This window comes from Oncorhynchus keta, chromosome 7, assembly GCF_023373465.1.
Source record: "Oncorhynchus keta strain PuntledgeMale-10-30-2019 chromosome 7, Oket_V2, whole genome shotgun sequence".
NCBI classification, from domain to species: domain Eukaryota; kingdom Metazoa; phylum Chordata; class Actinopteri; order Salmoniformes; family Salmonidae; genus Oncorhynchus; species Oncorhynchus keta.
The window spans coordinates 24893102-24916289 of NC_068427.1; the positions used below are offsets into that span (position 1 = coordinate 24893102).

A 23188-nucleotide genomic window follows, 5' to 3' on the forward strand; every position below is an offset into this window, starting at 1 on the left:
ACGTTTTTCATCCAAACATCAAAATACTGCCCCCTACACTCAACAGGTTCTAACAAATAATGTTTTTTCTTTGAAAAAGATAAGGGTCAAAATGATTGGCACCCCTGTTTCAATAGTTTGTGTGACTTCCCTTGTGATTATAACTGTGCTGAGCCTTTTTATATGTTTTATGAGATTGAGATTTGAGATATGAGATATAACACATTGGGAGACCATTCCTCCTTTCCAAACCCTTGAAATCCTTTGGTCTGCTCTTATGAACTGCCCTCCTCAATTCAAAACCCAGGTTTTCAATGGGTTTGAAGACTGGAAACTGAGATGGTTATTGTCAAAATGTTGATTTTGTAGCCAAATAATAATAATTATTTTTTTGACGTGTGCTTGGGGTTATTGTCTTGCTGGAAGATCCACTTGCAGCCACGTTTCAGCTTCCTGGCAGAGGCAACCAGCCCAATAAGATAAAAAATCATCACCATATTTCACAGGAGATATGAGATTATTTTCTGCGTAGGCATCCTTTTCGATGCCAAACCCACTGCTGGGGTACATGGGCCTGTAGTAAAACGCCAAATGGATCTACCTCCTGGTCCTCTTCCCCATGGGAACAGCTGATAGACTCATTGCTGATAGAGTAAGGGCACTGTCATAAACAGAGGCCCATATGCACACTGTAAGAAAAGTGTTTCCTCATTGTTGCTAGAGTAATAGGCTCTGTCATAACCAGAGGCCCATATATGCACTGTAAGAAAAGTATTTCCTGTTGTAAGATATGTCATCACCCTCTCTGCTCTGAGGGAATGGGAGGAGTAGCTGATCGGGTGCAGAGAATCAAAAGGTATATAAAGAGACATTTGCCATTACTTTGGCGCTGACTTCTTGAATTCTGAATTCATTTAGGCAACCATTTGACTTCGGGTAATTGCCACCTGACTCAAATTACTTAAAGATTCTAACTTGCTGGATACCAGGGTAAGAGTCCGTTTACCTATCGACCAGTTGACCCTGTGTGCAGCATACCGTTGACCGAGTGTACCGTTGTGCCAACGTCTTAATTGACCAGGAACACTGTAGCACCGGCCGGGTTGCTTGCCCCAGACACTGCGGTAGATCAACGGCAGAATTACCACCTGCTGAGAACGGTTGGAAAGTTGTTCGAATCGACTCTGTCTCCGACTGACCCAGCGACACGTGTACTGTTGTAGCACAGTGCCTTGCCCTGGAATCGCGGTTGCAGGTTATTTGACAATACTATCCAGCCTGAGGGCAGGTTAGAGTACTCAGGCTAACTTGAATCTCGAAATTTAGTTGAACCAATGATTCCTCATGGGAGAGATCGATACATAAACTAAATTCTCAGAACTCTGACCGATTGAAACTCTGCTCCTGATCTCGTGGGTCTCCTCGTCATCTCTCAAAGGTAATTAAATAACTATTATAAGCATTTAATATAGAGATAAGTGTTATCATTGTACCAGGCATTTTATAGAGCATTAAGGCAATTGCATGTTTTTGATTAACGCTGTGTGTGACCGAGTAACAATTGGGTATTTTGAAGTGTGTTTGATTGTAAAAGACAAAAAACAGAGTGTTTTCAAAAATAAACGGTAGTCTTATTTTGTCTCGAGTAAACGGTTCTCTCAAAGACAGTTAACGGCACGGGAGATAACAACTCTGACACTCCCCGCTACTGGGACACTGGAAACGGAGATCGGTGCTCTATGACAGAATGAGTTACTATTAAAAGACAAAGAGGAAGGTGTGTCCAGTAGTGATTCATTAAATTGTCTTATCGATCTATCTAAGTTTTATTTTCCAAGCGATACATAGCCGACGGGCGGAGTAGTGAGGCTAAGTTGACTAAAGGTCTTCACACTTTAAACTAGATACATCACAGAGGGGAAACACTCAACCACAGGGAAATCATATAGAGACTGGTAGGACTAGTGCTTAATAATAACTCAAGGACTAATTAGTGGTTAAACAAAGAGTCTAGAGGATAAAGGTGGGGTTCACACATCCCAGCTAGAGCTAGACCGTTGAGAGTGACAAGGCAAAAGACTTCTCTACGCGGACAACGCTTCGATATAGAAAGAGAGGCAGGGCTACGCGAGCGGTCCTGGTTATACCGAGATAACCTGAAGTACCTATAGTGCCCTGTCCAATCCAGGGAACGGGACGCTAACCACCTCTAGCAACCCCGCTGCCAGCCAAGGGGCGGGGCTGAAGGTTTCGTATCGCGACAGGCCAAAAACTATATTTTTGACTAATCTGGACATAGCGCCAGGTTCCCATCCTAGTGCCAGTGCCGTTCAGCAAACTCAAGGCGTTTACATTCTTGGTTGCTCTCAATTAAGCCTTTTTTTCTGGCAACACTTCCAAAATGCCTATTGGTATGGAGGTCGTGTCTAATTGTAGATTTGGAGACCCCCTCAATCTGTGGCCTTTGGATTTCCTTTGCCTCCTGAACCATCTTCCTTAGTGTGTGGGGACAAGATACTGTATATACACTACCGCTCAAACGTTTGGGCTCACATAAAAATGTCCTTGTTTTTGTACCCACAAAACACCAGTCTCAACGTCAACAGTGAAGAGGCAACTCCGGGATGCTGGCCTTCTAGGCAGAGTTGCGAAGATAAAGACCCATCTCTGACTGGCCAACAAAAAGTAAAGATTAAGATGGGCAAAAGAACACAGACACTGGACCTCTGCCTAGAAGGCCAGGATCCCGGAGTCGCCTCTTCACTGTTGACGTTGAGACTGGGGTTTTGAGGGTACTATTTAATGAAGCTGACAGTTGAGGACTTGTGAGGCATCTTTCTCAAACTAGACACTCCAATGTACTTGTCCTCTTGCTTACTTGTGCACCGGGGCCTCCCACCCCTCTTTCAATTCTGGTTAAAGCCAGTTTGCGCTGTTCTGTGAAGGGAGTAGCACACATCATTATACATTGTTTCTTGGCAATTTCTTGCAGGGAATAGCCTTAATTTCTCAGAACAAGAATAGACTGACGAGTTTCAGGAGAAAGTCCTTTGTTTCGGGCCATTTTGAGCCTGCAATCAAACCCACAGATGCTGATGCTCCAGATACTCAACTAGTTTAAAGAAGGCAAGTTTTACTGCTTCTTTCAGCACAACACCAGTTTCCAGCTGTGCTAACATAATTGCAAAAGGGTTTTCTAATGATAAATGAACCTTTTAAAATTATAAACTTGGATTAGCTAACACAACGTGCCATTCAAACAAAGGAGTGATGATTGCTGATAATGGAGCGCTGTACGCCTACGTAGATATTGCATTAAAAATCAGCTATTTCCAGCTACAATAGTAATTTACCACATTAACAATGTCTACACTGTATTTTTGATCTATTTGATGTTACTTTACTGGACAAAAAATTGGCTTTTCTTTCAAAAACAAGGACATGTCTAAGTGACCCCAAGCTTTTGAACAGTGGTATGTGTCCTTTTCCAACACATTTACCACTGTTCCAGTGGTTTTAAACTTCTTAATTATTGCCCTAATAAGTGGTATATTTATTTCTAACAAAAAAAATGTCCCTCTCCATCGACCGATCTCAATGGAGGTGTCCACTTCCCCCAAACGAGTCCTTATCCAAGAACAATATTTTTTTTTACTTTGGCCCAGAGGAAAGCAGGGCAAATTTCCTCTTTGGATTCTGTATGAGAAATGTTCTGAACTCATTGACCTTGCTGGGTATTTTTGAGCTCTCAGGCTAATAGTTGTCACCACCATGATTCCATGCAGCTGGGATGGGTTTTTTCTCCAGGAATCATTCAGGGTGTGTTTCTGTGTGTGCCATGGGAATTGTGTAACTACAGTGTGTTTGTCCTGTGTATGTCTCTTGTGTGAGTGCTACAGTATATTGTTCCGGTTCCTTCAGTTTCCTGGAATGTTCTGGCATGTGTTGAAGTTTTCCTGACTGCCTCACCACTTTGAAATTAATTTCAATGGAAGTTAATCATGTGTGTGTGTGTGTGTGTGTGTGTGTGTGTGTGTGTGTGTGTGTGTGTGTGTGTGTGTGTGTGTGTGTGTGTGTGTGTGTGTGTGTGTGTGTGTGTGTGTGTGTGTGTGTGTGTGTGTGTGTGTGTGTGTGTGTGTGTGGATACACCCTCATAGTACAATAGTGGGTGGATCTGAGGTCGTTATCCCCCTCATTAATTGTGTGTGTTTGAGCATGTACAGTAGGTATGGAAACACCCTGGGATTTACTAGTGACACAATTTTGTGTGGGCGCCTTGGTCTCAGTGATGCCAGAAGGCAGAAGGAAGTGTGATACCAGGAGACAAATGGGTTATGGAATTATGCATCCTTGGAAATATTAAACCTGTGGTTGGCATTTGTATGATGTATGATGCTCGAAAGACAAAATAACCATTGTTTCCTAAATATAACCAGAAACCCTCCGAGACCTATTCATGGCTCTTAAAATTCACAGCCAGGATTTATGTTCATTGAAGGAATTGAACTCTCTGTCCATGTCCCTCTGCTGACAGCTGTCTCCAGTCACTACAGAGGAATTACTAACATGAAACATTGCAGCTGGCCAGATAGAGCTGTTTTAACTCATCTGTTTTAGATGCTATAGTTCTTCTAAATGGTACAGAGAACCAATTCAAGAAGCTACCATCGCAACTCCACATGGGGGAATTGAGTCTGCTTGCCCATTACCTGCACTCGACTTGGAAAGCTACTGAGGATGGGAGCTGACTCTATGGCCACTCCTACAGTATCTGTCATACTGTATCTTTAACCTGAGTCTAGAGGAAGGTATTTCTCCTCAGGCCTGGAGGGAAGCCAAAGTCATTCCACTACCCAGAGGGGTAAAGCAGCCTTTACTGATTCTAACAGCAGACCTATCAGCTTGCTGCCTGCTCTTAGCAAACTGTTGATTGGAAAAAATGGTGTTTGACCAAATACAATGACATTTCTCTGTAAACAAATTGAAACAGACATTCGGCATGCTTATAGAGAACGGCACTCAATATGTACTGCCCTAACACAAACAAACTGATGATTGGTTGAAAGAAATGTATAATAAGAAGATTGTGGAAGCTGTACTGTTAGATTTCAGAGCAGGCTTTGATATTATTAACCATAGCCTGTTGAGAACATTTTATGGCTTTTCAACCGCTACCATGTCATGGATTCAGAGCTATCTATATAATAGAACTCAGAGGGTTTCCGTTCATGCAAGCCTCTCTGTCAAACATGTAGGGTGTGGTGTACCGCAGGGCAGCACTCAAGGCCCTCCACTCTTTTCACCAATGACCTGCCACTGGCATTAAACAAAGCCTGTGTGTTCATGTATGCTGATGACTCAACCATATCACTACTGTTCAAAAGTTGTGGGTCACTTCGAAATGAAAACATGAAAACATACATGAAATTAGTTGCAAAATGAATAGGAAATATAGTCAAGACGTTGACAAGATTATAAATAATGATTTTTAATTTAAACAAGTGTCCTTCAAACTTTGCTTTCGTCAAATAATCCATTTGCAACAATTACAGCCTTGCAGACATTTGTGCATTCTAGTTGTCAATTTGTTGAGGTAATCTGAAGAGATTTCACCCCATGCTTCCTGAAGCACCTCCCACAAGTTGGATTGGCTTGATGGGCACCAATTAGCTTGATTGGCTCCAATTAAGCTCCGTCCACAGGGTATGGCATGGTGTTACAAAATGGAGTGATAGCCTTCCTTCAAGATCCCTTTTACCCTGTACACATCTCTCACTTTACCACCACCAAAGCACCCCTAGACCATCACATTGCCTCCACCATGCTTTACAGATGGTGTCAAGCACTCCTCCAGCATCTTTGAACTTTTTATGCATCTCACAAATGTTTTTCTTTGTGATCCGAACACCTCAAACTTAGATTTGTCTGTCCATAACACTGTTTTCCAATCTTCCTGTGTCCAGTGTCTGTTCTTTTGCCCATCTTTTATTTTTATTGACCAGTCTGAGATATTGCTTTTTTTTTTGCAACTGTGCCTAGAAGCATCCCGGAGTCGCCTCTTCACTGTTGACGTTGAGACTGGTGTTTTGCGGGTACTATTTAATGAAGCTGCCAGTTGAGGACTTGTGAGGCGTCTGTTTCTCAAACTAGACACTGTCCTTTTGCTCAGTTGTGAACTCCCCCTAAAGAAATTATTAAATACATTTGTGTGGTACCGAATGATCAGTAAAGCTGGGGTTTGTGGAGGAACAAGGAGTATGCGACATTTAGAATTATGAGACTGATATGAGGTAATGATTAGTAAATTACTTATTGACATATCTGATATATCATCTAGAGTTTAATTTGGGAGATGGTAACTCGTTAAAAAAAAACATTTTCATGGTGCCCCAAATCCTAATGAGTTAATTGTTACATGATTAATTTAATTGAGTAAACCTAGTTATTTGATTCGGTACATAAATCATCAGATTAATGTTTAGTCACGACACCTGTATTTGCAGAGTTTTTCCCATTCTTCTCTGCAGATCCTCTCAAGCTCTGTCAGGTTAGATGGGGAGCGTCGCTGCACCGCTATTTTCAGGTCTCTCCAGAGTTGTTCGATCGGGTTCAAATCCGGCCTCTGGCTGGGTCACTCAAGGACATTTAGAGACTTGTCCCAAAGCCACTCCTGCATCTTGGCTGTGTACTTAGGGTCGTTGTCCTGTTGGAAGGTGAACCTTCGCCCCAGTCTGAATTCCTGAGCGCTCTGGAGCAGGTTTTCATCAAGAATCTCTCTGTACTTTGCTCCATTCATCTTTACCTCAATCCTGACTAGTCTCCCAGTCCCTGCCGCTGACAAACATCCCCACTGCATGATGCTGCCTCCCATACTTGGTGATGGTGCTCAGTTTGGCTTGGCGGCCAGCTCTAGGAAGAGTCTTGGTGGTTCCAAAATTCTTCCATTTTAGAATGATGTAGGCCACTTTGTTCTTGGGGACCTTTAGTTCTGCAGAAATGTTTTGGTACCTGTCTCCAGATCTGTGCCTCGACACAATCCTGTCTCGGAGCTCTATGCACAATTCCTTCGACCTCGTGGCTTGGTTTTGGCTCTGACATGTACTGTCAACTGTGGGACCTTTATATAGACAGGTATGTGACTTTCCAAATCATGTCCAATCAATTGAATTTACCACAGGTGCACTCTAACCAAGTTGTAGAAAAGAAACATCTAACGCAGGGGTGTCAAAGTCAAATGGACGGAGGGCCAAATAAAAAATTTAGCTACAAGCCGAGGGCCGGACTGTTCGAATGTTCATTGAAAAATTTTTAAATGACGCATATAGTCTAGTGAACCTAATTGAACCTACTGAAAACCTAACAAATATATTCCAATATGATCAGATAAATAAAGCAATATTTTCTTATGGCTCTGTCAGTAATCTTTAATTTTCAACAGACACAAAAGACAAATTTCCTTTATATAAAAATCCCCATAACATGAACATTAAATGAAAGAAACCGGTATTCAAGGCACCATCAGTAGCCTATATTTTCTATTTTAGCAAAAGTGGGCTAAATTTACTTCAAAGAAAAAAACAATAATAGCAATTTTCTATCATCCACTCAACTGAAATATTTTTAAAATATAATTGGATTGAAATACAATAAAATAAAGTGCAAAAATCTATTAATCAAAAACAACACTTTGTTTAAGGAGAAGTAACATGCAGTGAAAACAAATATTAAACTTTAACTTTTAAACTTGAACTGAGTAAAAACTCTAAATATGTGATTGCACAGTAATGTTCACTTGTTTGAGGTTGAGGGTGATACTTGGTGGTGTCCCATCTTTTCCACAAGTTCATCAATGTTCGGGGTAAGGCTCTGAGCTGAGGAAATCCTCAGAATTGAGTGGAGGTGTTCAGCAGTAAGTCGACTTCTGTGTGATGTTTTGTTCAAGTTCATCAAAGAAAACAGTTGTTCACACAGGTATGTGCTGCCAAACATAGACAACGTTTGAGCAGCCTGGATGCGCAGCTGGGGCATTGTGTCGGGAGGAAACGGGCGAACTCCGCAGCACCCACTGCCGCATATTTTGCCCTCAGTGCATCATTGCATTGGAGGTCAATCAACTCCATTTGGAGGTTTGGTGGTGAGCTTTCCACGTCAACAGCAAATGGGTTACCGAGCAGTTCCAACCTGCTTTTTGTGCTTCAAAGTCAGCAAATCGGCGTCGAAAGTCAGCGGCAAGCATACCTATTTTATCAGCCAACTGTGCGCTCGGGAACGCACTGGTAGAGAGCTTCTCTTTCATGGTCTGGCAGCTGGGAAAGTGGCTCAAATTTTCTTTCCGCATCTGCGTCTCCCACAGAGTCAGTTTGGTTTTAAATGCCTTCACTGTACTGTACATATCAGAGATGACACGATCCCGACCCTGCAGCTGCAAGTTCATTGCATTCAGATGACTCGTAATGTCACACAGAAAAGCCATTTCACACAGAAACATTTCGTCTCGGAGTTGTGTTGTGTCTTTCCCTTTGCTGTCCAAGAACAAACAAATCTCCTCACGAAGCTCGAAACATCTTTGAAGCACCTTTCCCTGGCTTAGCCATCGCACCTCTGTGTGATAAGGCAAATCACCATGCTCCGTTTCTAACTCCGTCAGAAATGCCTTGAACTGGCGGTGATTCAAACCTTTGGCTCTGATAAAGTTAACTGTGCGCGTGATGATGCTCATTACATGTTCCATTTTCAAGGCTTTACCGCACAACGCTTCCTGGTGTATGATACAATGATAAGCTGTCAGCTCACCTGTCGCGTTTTCCTCTTGCATCTTTTCCCGTATCTTCGCCACCAGTCCGCTCCTGTGTCCACACATCGCAGGTGCTCCGTCGGTTGTCAAACCCACAAGTTTTTCCCAAGGCAGCTCCATCTCATTTACACATCTTGACACCTCTTCATACAAATCATGCCCCGTAGTTGTGCCATGCATAGGACGTAAAGCCAAAAACTCCTCTGTCACGCTTAGGCTGGAGTCCACTCCGCGGATGAAAATTGACAACTGGGCAATGTCAGAAATGTCGGTGCTCTCATCCACAGCCAAGGAATATGCAATGAAATCTTTTCCCTTTTTCACAAGCTGCTCTTTTAGATTGATGGACAACTGGTCTACTCTCTCGGCAATGGTGTTTCTGCTCAGACTCACATTTAAAAAGAGTTGCCTTTTTCTGGGCAAACTTCGTCACAAACTTTAATCATGCAGTTTTTGATGAAATCCCCCTCCGTAAATGGCCGGGCTGATTTAGCGATCTCTTCTGCCAAAATAAAACTGGCCTTGACAGCAGCCTGGCCTTGTGATTTGGCTTTTTTGAACAGAGCCTGTCGAGATTTGAGGCCTCGTTTTAATTCCTCTGCCTTTTGTAGCCTTTGTTCCATGTCCATATTCTTGTTTTTGTCCGCGTGTTTCGTTTCATAATGTCGTCTCAGATTATACTCTTTCAGTACCGCCACACTTTCTCCACACAGAAGACACACAGGTTTTCCAGCTACCTCCGTGAACAAATACTCCGACTCCCACCTTGTTTGAAACCCCCGGTTCTCAGTGTCCACCTTCCGTTTTGCCATTTTTGATGGGTATCTGAAAGTTAATTTTACTGTGATGCTGACAACTGCTGTGCCAATAAATATTGAAATGAAGCAGCCTACTGCTCGGTGCGTCACCGTTGCATTGTGGGAAATGTAGTATTGGTGCGTGTAAAAGATCTGCGGGCTGCCGGCTTGCTGCGGTCTGCGGGCCGGTTCTAATAATAAATCAAGATCATCCCAGGGGCCGTAAAAAACCTTCTCGCGGGCCGGATGTGGCCCGCGGGCCTTGACTCTGACATATGTGATCTAACGGGTGATTAATGGAAACGGGATGCACCTGAGCTGAATTTCAAGTCTCATAGTAAGGGTCTGAAATGTTATGGAAATAAGGTATTTCTGTTTTTGATTTTTAATACATTAGCAAGCATTTCTAAAAACCTGTTTTTGCTTTGTCATTATGGTGTATTATGTGTAGAGTGATGATGGGCAAAAAAAAATTCAATACATTTTAGAATAAGTCTGTAACGCAACAAAATGTGGAAAAAGTCAGGGGTCTGAATACATTCCGAATGCACTGTATGTCCATAGTAAAAAATACGCTTTACTTTTTTGATACAACACTCCAAAAAGCAAGTACTTCAGGCTTGCCTTACCTTGATTATTCTCCAGCCATGTGGTCAAGTGCTGCAAAGAAATACCAAGTTAAGCTGCAGTTGGCCCAGAACAGAGCAGCATGTCTTGCTCTTCATTGTAATCAGAGGGCTAATATAAATACTATGCATGCCAGTCTCTCTTGGCTAAGAGTTGAGGAGAGACTGAAGGCATCACATATTTTTATAAGAAACATTCATGTGTTGACAATTCCAAACTTACACACAGCTCTGACACACACACTTACCCCACCATGGGTCTTTTCACAGTCCCCAAATCCAGAACAAATTCAAGAAAGTGTTCAGTTTTATATATAGGCATTATTGCATTGAACTCCTTTCCATCCCATCTCACGAAGGTCTGTCCTTGAGCTGTTCTTGTTAATCAATGTTCTGTATTATGTCATGTTTTTTGTGGACCCCAGGAGGAGCAGCTGCTGCTTTCGCAACAGCTAATGGGGATCCTAATAAAATACCTGTAGTGTACTTGCTGCCCTACATTTGGCCTCTTTCTGTGGGGTAAACTAAATGAACCTCTGTTTCATCGCTGGTTTTAGCATTGCCACTTTATGGCTCTATGGAGAATGGAGATATTATACACAAAGGATCGTATGGGGACAATAACAAATAACAGTGGGTACAAGTATAAGACAGACATTTGTGGTGGAGAACCATGGTCAGACTGCCAGCCAGGTTTATGCGCAGTATAACACGTTTCATAGAGCACAATATTCTGATCCTAAAATGAGACAGATTTAAAACTCCGAAATCTTCCTGGAGTCCTCACACAGTTACACGAAATTGGAGGGGAGAATTTGAGTTATGTGTTGATCGTCTGTGTGTTTCCTAGATGCTGGTTAACACACTTTCAGAGGCAGTTCTAGGCCTGAAGTGGAAATTTGATTATATGCCTGGTTGGTCTCACTGCATTCTGGAGCCTCGATCACACGCTAATCATCTGAACCCAATGACCCAGCATTGACTTCTATCTGACCTTGTTCCTTTCACTTCCAGTTATTATAAAAATTCAAAAGGCACTTGCACATCTGAGCAAAAGTTTTTGCAGGTCCATGGTAACAGTTGAATAAAATGAGAAAAAAGAAAAACCCGCTCTTGATATTAAAGAGCAGTGATACTTAACTTTACGTATCGGCCTCACGGCCTTCGTCAGAACTTTTGTGAGTTTCTTAAATTAGCATCCTTATGTAGACAGCCCCACCCACATCCTTTCCACGCATCGCCTCGACTCCAACCCCCTTCGATGTGTGTAACGGATATGGGTGGGGCAATGTCTACAAACTCACAAAAGCTCTGACGAAGGCCGCAAGGCCAATATGTAAAGCTTATCAAAGTGAAGTTAGAGTTAATATAGAATGTAATCTTGCTCTACTTGCTTTAGTGTATCCTCTCTCTTTCACCCTCTTTACTCTGCACATATGGAGTCTAAAAGGAGCAAGTGAAACTCAGCCACTCAACGACTGTTCCTGAACATTCTACTGCACTTTCAGAAGTGAAGCAAGGCCGACATCAAGAGGGCACAGAATACATTTCTGTCATGATCAACATCACAGGGTCAATGAGAAACTGAATCCATTAACACAACACCTCTTGTTTAATCACAATGGCTTTCAGAGTAGAAGTGCTGATATGCATTCAGATGTCCCTTTTACATCAATATGAATAAGATAGTATTGACTGAGGAGACCTGATCCTAGATCTGCAAACCCACTCAGACTTTTGGTGAATACTGGCCAGTATGATCACAACACATCCTAACAGAACATATCTGAACCTAACCGTGTCCTCTGGTGACCCCAATTAGCATCCATATCTATCATGAAGTGTGATGCTGACTGAGTATTTGTTCTTGTAACTGCTTTGGTTTCTTTGTGCCATTCTAAAGTATGTTACCAAGATGAATGTGGTTCTCACGACCTAATGGACCTAGGTTGTAGGAAAACTCTGAATGAAGTGAAAATACATTTTAGTATTCAAGTGATCCTAGTGTATTGTGATACACTGAATGCAGATGAGTAGTTATTGTTTGGGATTTCTTACTGAGATTACTGGTCAATTGTTTTGCGGGGGGGATTTAAAATAAATCAGTACTGAAACTTTCAGATGAAGTTTGAGTCAACTTGTAATGGCTGTCATCCCGTTAACAGGATAAGTGTCATCAACAACTGCTGAATAGCATAGTGCTACATTCAATAAATATTACTACAAACATTTATATTCATAAAATCACAAGTGCAATATAGGAAAACACAGCTTAGCCTTTTGTTAATCCACCTGTTGTGTCAGATTTTGAAATTATGCTTCACAGCAATTCAAGCATTTGTGTAAGTTTATCGATCGCTCAACAAAACATTAAGTACACTTAGCATCAGGAAGTTTGGTCACGAAAATCAGAAAAGCAATCAAATTAATCGTTTACCTTTGATGATCTTCAGATGTTTTCACTCACGAGACTCCCAGTTACACAACAAATGTTCCTTTCGTTCCATAAAGATTATTTTTATATCCAAAATACCTCCGTTTGTTTGTTGCGTTATGTTCAGAAATCCACAGGAAAGAGCGGTCACGACAATGCAAACGAAAATTCCAAATAGTTTCCATAATGTCCACAGAAACATGTCAAACGTTTTTCATAATCAATCCTCAGGTTGTTTTTAAAATATATAATCGATAACATATCTACCGCAAATGTATTTCACAGTAGGAGAGGGAAAAGCAATACCTATCCAAACTCTGTTGCGCGAGCAAAACTCATGTGACAACTTGACGCGATGTTATCGTTCTGGCTCATTTTTCAAAATAAAAGCCTGAAACTATGTGTGAAGACTGTTGACACCTTGAGGAAGCGATAGGAAAGGGAATCTGGTTCATATCCCTTTAAATCCAGCAAAGGGAGGCTATGGAACATGTGATTTTCCTCAGGGTTTTGCCTGCAATATCAATTCTGTTATACCCACAGACAATATTTTGACAGTTTTGGAAACTTTAGAGTGTTTTCTATCCAATACTAATAATAATAGGCAGGAGCTGCCCATTTACAATGGGGAACCTTTTCATCTAAGCTACTCAATACTGCCCCTGCAGCCATAAAAAGTAAAAAATGTTCAATTGCTTTCATTAGCTTATTTTCTCACTTCCATGTGTTTAAGACAAGGGTTTTTGAAATTAAGAACTTTTCCAAGAGGAAATCCAGTAACCTTATCTTCAAGAATCACATTTCTTCTTAACAATTTTCTGAGGAAGAAACTTAAGAACATTTTCAAGAACTTTATTGAGGAATAGCAACTTTTGGTATGTTTCTTCAGTTAAATAATAAAAAATAATTGCACTTAAGAATACATTTATTTTTAAGATGGTTTTGTGAATCCGGGCCCAGGTCTCAGACATACTGTAGACCTCTTACTCAGAACTGTAGCAGGGTTGGAGAGAGTGTTAGACTCTATGGTCAGATACAATTATTTTATAAAGCATTATGATGATCAATGGTCTCATTGATTTCATTTGAGGAATAATAATTGTGGGTATGAGTAAGAAAGTCAGCGGGTGTGAGTTTTTTCAGATTCCATGGTCAGATGGTTTGATGTGATTCCCAGTAGAATACGCCATGGTGAGATTCTGTGGGTACCTTCAGAGGAATTCATTATGAAGAGAGTTTGGCTTCTTGGGTATGTGTGGATGTGTGTATTTTATGTTTGTGTGTGTGCGTCTGCGTGTGTGCATGTGCATGTGCGTGTGTGTGTGTGTGTGTGGGGGGGGTCTTTCCTTCTGAATCCCAGCCACCAACACATTTTAAAGTGGCCAGGTCATCAGTATTATTAGGTCTTTGCAGATTCAAGCTTCATGAAATGCTGACCTTATTTTACCACAGGTCCCCCCGAATGAAGGAAGATGCTGTCGCTTGGAAATGTATGATGTCATGAAATGTCAAATAAAGAACTTAGAAATAAGTGTAGTGTGTTATTGCTTATTGAATACATTTGCAATTTTCACGGAAAAAAACAAGTTGACACATTTTCAAGAGGATTTCGAGTTTGTGGTTTAGGAATGGAATTCTGGGTGCAGTCTCTGTACACCAGGAATTAACTTTAGAAAAAGTGGAAAAGGTGGAGGTATTCTCCTCTTGGCTGTTGTTTGTACAGATCTGGCTTCCATATGCACTTTGTTCCAAGTCTGTTTTATCCTGAGCCATGGGGTTTGAGAGGGGCACAGAGTTTTGGAGAACACACTCACAGCTGCAAATAGTCCAGCATCAATCTGTAAGGCCAGTTCTACAGAGAAGGTGGGTTGGAGTGTTTATTAGTTCTGAGCCCTCTGTGTGTTCTCTGGGCTTGGGAGGAGGTAGAACAGATTGTCAGAAAATGTATTATTAGAGATCAGATCCCAATTTTTTTTTTACAGCCTCTAGCGTTGCTGGGGATGTGATTGTGTGTCTTCAGACCTAAATCAAGCTAAAAAGTAATAATCAACTGTTACAATTTTCACAGGCTCATTGTAGACATAAGAAGATTGGATACTTGCTCCACCAGTATAAGGTTTGGAATCTGCCAAGATTCTCATGTTTTCCTCCCATTATGCTGCACTGACCTCCAGTGACGCAAACAGCTTCCCTTATACTAAGAGATTTATTCTAATGTGCTGCTTGGATTGATTATGTACTAAACCCACAGTAATACGCCTCCCACACACCTTTTCTGCTCTGTCATAAAGAATGACTTCAGTCCGGTTCCAGTCTGCCTTGTCTCTCCAGCTGTCCCCTTCTACCACCCCTCCCTCCATCCCTCCCTCCGACGGTGCATTCTCTCCATCCTTCTGGTGGCTGAAAGAGGGCTTTGTCCACTAAATAAAACACACACAGCCACTAGTGTGTCCAGACCTGCAGATAAGACCAACAAGCAGAAATGAGAGCATGGGCCAATTTTATGTATGTGTGTGTTACAAGGACAAAGGTCAGAGGGCAGTGACCTTTGTGATGGCTTCAAAGAACATGGCTAAAATTTTACATTCTCCCAACCAATTGTGCTATTTTCTTTGTTTTAAATGGAGTTTTGTGTAACTTGGTTTTAAACTTATGACCAAAAATAACTTCTAGACATCAGAAAAGTGATTACTCACCGTGGACTGAAAGAACATTTTTTGTTTACTTCTTATGGCTGCCATCCCGTTAACGGGTTAATTGACATCAACAATTGCTGAATTGCATAGCGCCACATTCAAATAATATTACTAAAAATATTAATATTCATGAAATCACAAGTGCAATATAGGAAAACACAGCTTAGCCTTTTGTTAATCCACCTGTCGTGTCAGATTTTGAAAATATACTTTACAGTGAAAGCAATCCAAGCGTTTGTGTAAGTTTATCGATCGCTCGACAAAACATTATGTACACCTAGCATCAAGTAGCTTGGTCACGAATATCAGAAAAGCAATCAAATTGATCGTTTACCTTTGATAATCTTCGGTTGTTTTCACTCTAGAGACAACCAGTTACACAATAAATGTTCATTTTGTTCCATAAAGATTATTTTTATATCCAAAATACCTCCGTTTGTTTGTCGCGTTATGTTCAGATATCCAGAGGAAAGAGCGGTCTCGACAATGCAGAAAAATTCCAAATAGTATCTGTAATGTCCATAGAAACATGTCAAATGTTTTTTAAAATCAATCCTCAGGTTGTTTTTAAAATATATAATCGATAATATATCAACCGCAACTGTCTTTTTCAGTCAGAGAGGGAAAGGCAATGGTTCTGTTATACTCACAGACAATATTTTGACAGTTTTGGAAACTTTAGAGTGTTTTCAATCCAATACTAATAATAATATGCATATATTAGCAACTGAGACTGAGGAGCAGGCCGTTTAGTTTGGGCAACTTATTCATCCAAGCTACTCAATACTGTCCCCCAGCCATAAGAAGTTAACGAGTCTGAAGAGAAGGATATCCTGCTTTCACTGGAACAGGCCCAGATCCACGCCTTTTGCGTGAAGAAAAGATGCCAGAAAAGAGGCCGCAGATCTGAGAACTCGGAGGCGAGCAAGTAAACTCCCATTGCCTTCCATTCTTCTTGCTAACATGCAATCATTGGAAAATAAAACTGATGACCTACAATTAAGATTATCCTACCAACGGGACATTAACAACTGTAACATCTTATGTTTCACCAAGACGTGGCTGAACAAAGATGCGGACAATATAGAGCTAGCAAGATTTTCCATGCACCGGCAGAACAGAGACACTGCCTCTGGTAAGACGAGGGGTGGGGGTGTGTGTCTTTTTGTCTATAACAACTGGTGCGCGATGTCTAATATTAAAGAAGTTTCGAGGTATTGCTTGCCTTAGGTATAGCATCTTATGATAAGCTGCAGACCACACTATCTACCAAGAGAGTTCTCATCTGTATTATTTGTAGCTGTCTATGTACCACCACAAAGCTGGCACTAAGACCGCTCTCAAACAACTCTATAAGGCTATAAGCAAAGAAGAAAATGCTCACCCAGAAGCGGCACTCCTATTGGCCGGGGACTTTAATGCAAGCAAACTTAAATCAGTTTTACCAAATTTTTACCAGCATGTCACATGTGCAACCAGGGGGGGAAAAAAAATCCTAAACCACCTTTACTCCACACACAGAGATGCATACAAAGCTCTCCCCCGCCTTCCATTTGGCAAATCTGAGCATAATTCTATCCTGCTTACAAGAAAAAACTAAAGCAGGAAGTACCAGTGACTCGCTCAATACGTAAGTTGTCAGATGACGCGGATGCTACACTACAGGACTGTTTTGCTAGCAAAGACTGGAATATGTTCCGGGATTCATCCAATGACATTGAGGAACACCACCAGTCATCGGCTTCATCAATAAGTGCATCGATGACGTCGTACCCACAGTGACTGTACGTACATATCCCAACCAGAAGCCAAGGATAACAGGCAACATCCACATCGAGCTAAAGGCTAGAGCTTCCGCTTTCAATGAGCAGGAGACTAATCCGGACGTTTATAAGAAATCCCGCTATGCCCTCAGACGAACCCATTAAACAAGCAAAGCGTCAATACAGGATTAAGATGTGATCCTTCTACACCAGCTCTGACGCTCGTCGGACGTGGCACGGCTTGAAAACTATTACGGGCTACAAAGGGAAACCCAGAAGCGATCTGCCAAGTGACACAAGCCTACCAGACGAGATAAATGCCTTTTATATTCGCTTCGAGGCAAGCAACACTGAAGCATACACAAGAGCACCGGCTGTTCTAGATGACTGTGTGATAACACTCTCGGTAGCTGATGTGAATAAACCCTTTAACCTCTTGCAACGAGCAATCCCGTATCCGGGAGCGTAATCATAGCCTCAAATGCATTAGCATTACGCAGCGGACACAAATACCCCTAGAAACTTTTCCTATTCATGAAAATCGCAAATGAAATGAAATTAATATATTCAAACACAAGCTTAGCCTTTTGTTAACAACACTGTCATCTCAGATTTTCAAAATATGCATTACAGCCAACTCTAGACAAGCATTTGTGTAAGTTTATCATGGCATAATGCTATGCTAGGCTCTGCTGGCAGCAGGCAACATTTTCACGAAAATAAGAAAAGCAACCAAATTAAATCATTTACCTTTGAAGAACTTCAGATGCTTTCACTCAGTAGACTCCCAGTTAGATAGCAAATGTTCCTTTTTTCCCAAAATATTATTTTTGTAGGCGAAATAGCTCCCGTTTCTTCATCATGCATGGCTGAGAAATCGACCGGAAAACTATAACGCCAAACTTTTTTCAAAATTTGCTCCATAATATCGACAGAAACACGGCAAACGTTGTTTAGGATCCATCCTCAAGGTGTTTTTAACATATAATATATCCGTCGAGGCAATTCGTTTCTCATAAGAAGCGATTGGAAAAATGGCTACCTCAGTATTTTACGCAAGATTTTCTGCGGGAGACACCATGTGCTAACACTAACATGCTATATATGCTCCCTCACAGCCATTCTTCAATGGAAATGCCTAAAAAGACGTCACAATGCTGCAGACACCTTGGGGAATACGTGGAAAACGTAAGCTCATTCACAGCCATATAAGGAGTCATTGGCATGAGGCGGTTTAAAAAAATACGGCACTTCCTGGTTGGATTTTTATCTGGGTTTCGCCTGTAACATCAGTTCTGTGGCACTCACAGACAATATCTTTGCAGTTTTGGAAAAGTCAGAGTGTTTTCTTTCCAAAGCTGGCAATTATATGCATAGTAGAGCATCTTTTCGTGACAAAATATCTTGTTTAAAACGGGAACGTTTTTCATCCAAAAATGTTAAAGCCGCTGGGCCAGACGGATTACCAGGACGTGTACTCAAAGCATGCGTGGACCAACTGTCAAGTGTCTTCACTGACATTTTCAACCTCTCCCTGACCGAGTCTGTAATACCAACATGTTTCAAAGCAGACCACCATAGTCCCTGTGCCCAAGGAAGTGAAAGTTACCTGCCTAAATGATTACCACTCTGTGGCACTCACGTCGGTAGCCATGACGTGCTTTGCAAGGCTGGTCATGGCTCACATCAACAGCATCTTCCCGGACACCCTAGAACCACTCCAATTAGCATACCGCCCACAGATCCCACAGACAAAAGGAACACCTATGTGAGAATGCTGTTCCTTGACTACAACTCAGCATTCAACACCATAGTGCCCACGAAGCTCATCACTAACCTAATGACTCTGGGACTAAACACCTCCCTCTGCAACTGGATCCTGGACTTCCTGACGGGCTGTCCCCAGGTGGTAAGAGTGGGCAACAACATGTCTGCCACGCTGATCCTTAACACTCGGGCCCCTCAGGGGTGTGTACTTAGTCCCCTCCTGTATTCCCTGTTCACCCACGACTGCATGGCGAAACACAACTCCAACACCATCATTAAGTTTGCTGATGACACAAGAGTGGTAGGCCTGATCACCGACAACGATGAGACAGCCTATAGGGAGGAGATCAGAGAACTGGCAGTGTGGTGCCAGGACAACAACCTCTCCCTCAATCTGAGCAAGACTAAGGAGCTGATCGTGGACTACAGGAAAAGGCGGGCCGAACAGGCCCCCATTAAAATCGATGGGGCTGTAGTGGAGCGGGTCGAGAGTTTCAAGTTCCTTGGTGTCCACATCACCAACGAACTATCATGGTCCAAACATACCAAGACAGTCGTGAAGAGGGAGCTTCTTTCTTGCTTAGCGGCCTTTCAGGTTTTGTCGATATAGGACTCGTTTTACTGTGGAAATAGATACTTTTGTACTTTTGTACAGGCCTCCTAATTGTCCCTAGAATTTCTAAGCAAACAGCTGGAGGCAGGGCTTTCTCCTATAGAGCTCCATTTTTATGGAACGGTCTGCCTACCCATGTCAGAGACGCAAACTCGGTCTCAACCTTTAAGTCTTTACTGAAGACTCATTACATTTACATTTAAGTCATTTAGCAGACGCTCTTATCCAGAGCGACTTACTCATCTCTTCAGTGGGTCATATGATTGAGTGTAGTCTGGCCCAGGAGTGGGAAGGTGAACGGAAAGGCTCTGGAGCAACGAACCGCCCTTGCTGTCTCTGCCTGGCCGGTTCCCCTCTTTCCACTGGGATTCTCTGCCTCTAACCCTATCATAGGGGCTGAGTCACTGGCTTACTGGGGCTCTCTCATGCCGTCCCTGGAGGGGGTGCGTCACCTGAGTGGGTTGATTCACTGTTGTGGTCATCCTGTCTGGGTTGGCGCCCCCCCCCCCCCTTGGGTTGTGCCGTGGCGGAGATCTTTGTGGGCTATACTCAGCCTTGTCTCAGGATGGTAGGTTGGTGGTTGAAGATATCCCTCTAGTGGTGTGGGGGCTGTGCTTTGGCAAAGTAGGTGGGGTTATATCCTTCCTGTTTGGCCCTGTCCGGGGGTGTCCTCGGATGGGGCCACAGTGTCTCCTGACCCCTCCTGTCTCAGCCTCCAGTATTTATGCTGCAGTAGTTTGTGTCGGGGGGCTAGGGTCAGTTTGTTATATCTGGAGTAGTTCTCCTGTCCTATTCGGTGTCCTGTGTGAATCTAAGTGTGCGTTCTCTAATTCTCTCCTTCTTTCTTTCTCTCTCTCGGAGGACCTGAGCCCTAGGACCATGCCCCAGGACTACCTGACATGATGACTCCTTGCTGTCCCCAGTCCACCTGGCCATGCTGCTGCTCCAGTTTCAACTGTTCTGCCTTACTATTATTCGACCATGCTGGTCATTTATGAACATTTGAACATCTTGGCCATGTTCTGTTATAATTTCCACCCGGCACAGCCAGAAGAGGACTGGCCACCCCACATAGCCTGGTTGCTCTCTAGGTTTCTTCCTAGGTTTTGGCCTTTCTAGGGAGTTTTTCCTAGCCACCGTTCTTCTACACCTGCATTGCTTGCTGTTTGGGGTTTTAGGCTGGGTTTCTGTACAGAACTTTGAGATATCAGCTGATGTACGAAGGGCTATATAAATAAATTTGATTTGATTTGATTTGATTTACTTGTTTCCTCCAGCATCTTCACAAGGTCCTTTGATGTTGTTCTGGGATTGATTTGCACTTTTCGCACCAAAGTACGTTCATCTCTAGGAGACAGAACGCGTCTCATTCCTGAGCGGTATGACGGCTGCGTGGTCCCATGGTGTTTATACTTGTGTACTATTGTTTGTACAGATGAACGTGGTATCTTCAGGCATTTGAAATTTGCTCCCAAGGATGAACGAGACTTGTGGAGTTCTACAGTTTTTTTTTTTAGCTCTTGGTAGATTTTTTTTGATTTTCCCATGATGTCAAGCAAAGAGACACTGGGTTTGAAGGTCGGCCTTGAAATACATCCACAGGTACACCTCCAATTGACTAAAATTATGTAAATTAGCCTATCAGAAGCTTCTAAAGCCATGACATAATTTTCTGGAATTTACCAAGCTGTTTGAAGGCACAGTCAACTTAATGTGTGTAAACTTCTGACGCACTGGAATTGGGATACAGTGAATTATGTCCTAACCAACTTGCCAAAGCTATAGTTTGTTAACAAGAAAATTGTGGAGTGATGAATAACAAGTTTTAATGACCCAAACCTAAGTGTATGTAAACTTTCGACTTCAACTGTAGCCTCGTTAATGTTATGGGTTCAGGCAATGGCATACAGTAAAACCACATGTGAGCAGGCAATGGCATACAGTAAAACCACATGGGAGCAGGCAATGGCTTACAGTAAAACCACATGTGAGCAGGCAATGGCTTACAGTAAAACCACATGGGTGCAGGCAATGGCTTACAGTAAAACCATATGGGTGCAGGCAATGGCATACAGTAAAACCACATGGGAGCAGGCAATGGCTTACAATAAAACCACATGTGAGCAGGCAATGGCTTACAATAAAACCACATGGGTGCAGGCAATGGCTTACAATAAAACCACATGGGTGCAGGCAATGGCATACAGTAAAACCACATGGGTGCAGGCAATGGCATACAGTAAAACCACATGTGAGCAGGCAATGGCTTACAATAAAACCACATGTGAGCAGGCAATGGCTTACAGTAAAACCACATGGGAGCAGGCAATGGCTTACAGTAAAACCACATGGGTGCAGGCAATGGCTTACAGTAAAACCACATGGGTGCAGGCAATGTCTTACAGTAAAACCACATGGGTGCATGCAATGGCTTACAGTAAAACCACATGGGTGCATGTAATGGCTTACAGTAAAACCACATGGGTGCAGGCAATGGCATACAGTAAAACCACATGGGTGCAGGCAATGGCATACAGTAAAACCACATGTGAGCAGGCAATGGCTTACAATAAAACCACATGGGTGCAGGCAATGGCTTACAGTAAAACCACATGGGTGCATGCAATGGCTTACAGTAAAACCACATGGGTGCAGGCAATGGCATACAGTAAAACCACATGGGTGCAGGCAATGGCATACAGTAAAACCACATGTGAACAGGCAATGGCTTACAATAAAACCACATGTGTGCAGGCAATGGCTTACAGTAAAACCACATGGGTGCATGCAATGGCTTACAGTAAAACCACATGGGAGCAGGCAATGGCTTACAGTAAAACCACATGGGTGCATGCAATGGCTTACAGTAAAACCACATGTGAACAGGCAATGGCATACAGTAAAACCACATGTGAACAGGCAATGGCTTACAATAAAACCACATGTGTGCAGGCAATGGCTTACTGTAAAACCACATGGGTGCATGCAATGGCTTACAGTAAAACCACATGGGTGCAGGCAATGGCATACAGTAAAACCACATGGGTGCAGGCAATGGCATACAGTAAAACCACATGTGAGCAGGCAATGGCTTACAATAAAACCACATGGGTGCAGGCAATGGCTTACAGTAAAACCACATGGGTGCAATGGCAATGGCAGGCCATGGCATACAGTAAAACCACATGGGTGCAGGCAATGGCATACAGTAAAACCACATGTGAGCAGGCAATGGCTTACAATAAAACCACATGGGTGCAGGCAATGGCTTACAGTAAAACCACATGGGTGCATGCAATGGCTTACAGTAAAACCACATGGGTGCACATGGCAGGCAATGGCATACAGTAAAACCACATGGGTGCAGGCAATGGCATAATGGCAGTAAAACCACATGTGAACAGGCAATGGCAGGCAATGGCATACAATAAAACCACATGTGTGCAGGCAATGGCTTACTGTAAAACCACATGGGTGCATGCAATGGCTTACAGTAAAACCACATGGGTGCAGGCAATGGCATACAGTAAAACCACATGGGTGCAGGCAATGGCATACAGTAAAACCACATGTGAGCAGGCAATGGCTTACAATAAAACCACATGGGTGCAGGCAATGGCTTACAGTAAAACCACATGGGTGCATGCAATGGCTTACAGTAAAACCACATGGGTGCAGGCCATGGCATACAGTAAAACCACATGGGTGCAGGCAATGGC

The 23188-nt window shown here is 42.6% G+C and overlaps 1 long non-coding RNA gene across 1 annotated transcript; it reads left to right on the forward strand.

The window, feature by feature from the left end:
- Window positions 1-313: 313 nt before the first annotated feature.
- On the forward strand, window positions 314-20728 carry LOC127931092 (uncharacterized). Its single transcript, XR_008139788.1, has 2 exons — window positions 314-1417; window positions 20331-20728. It is a non-coding gene; the product is annotated as an uncharacterized LOC127931092 (long non-coding RNA).
- Window positions 20729-23188: the final 2460 nt, after the last annotated feature.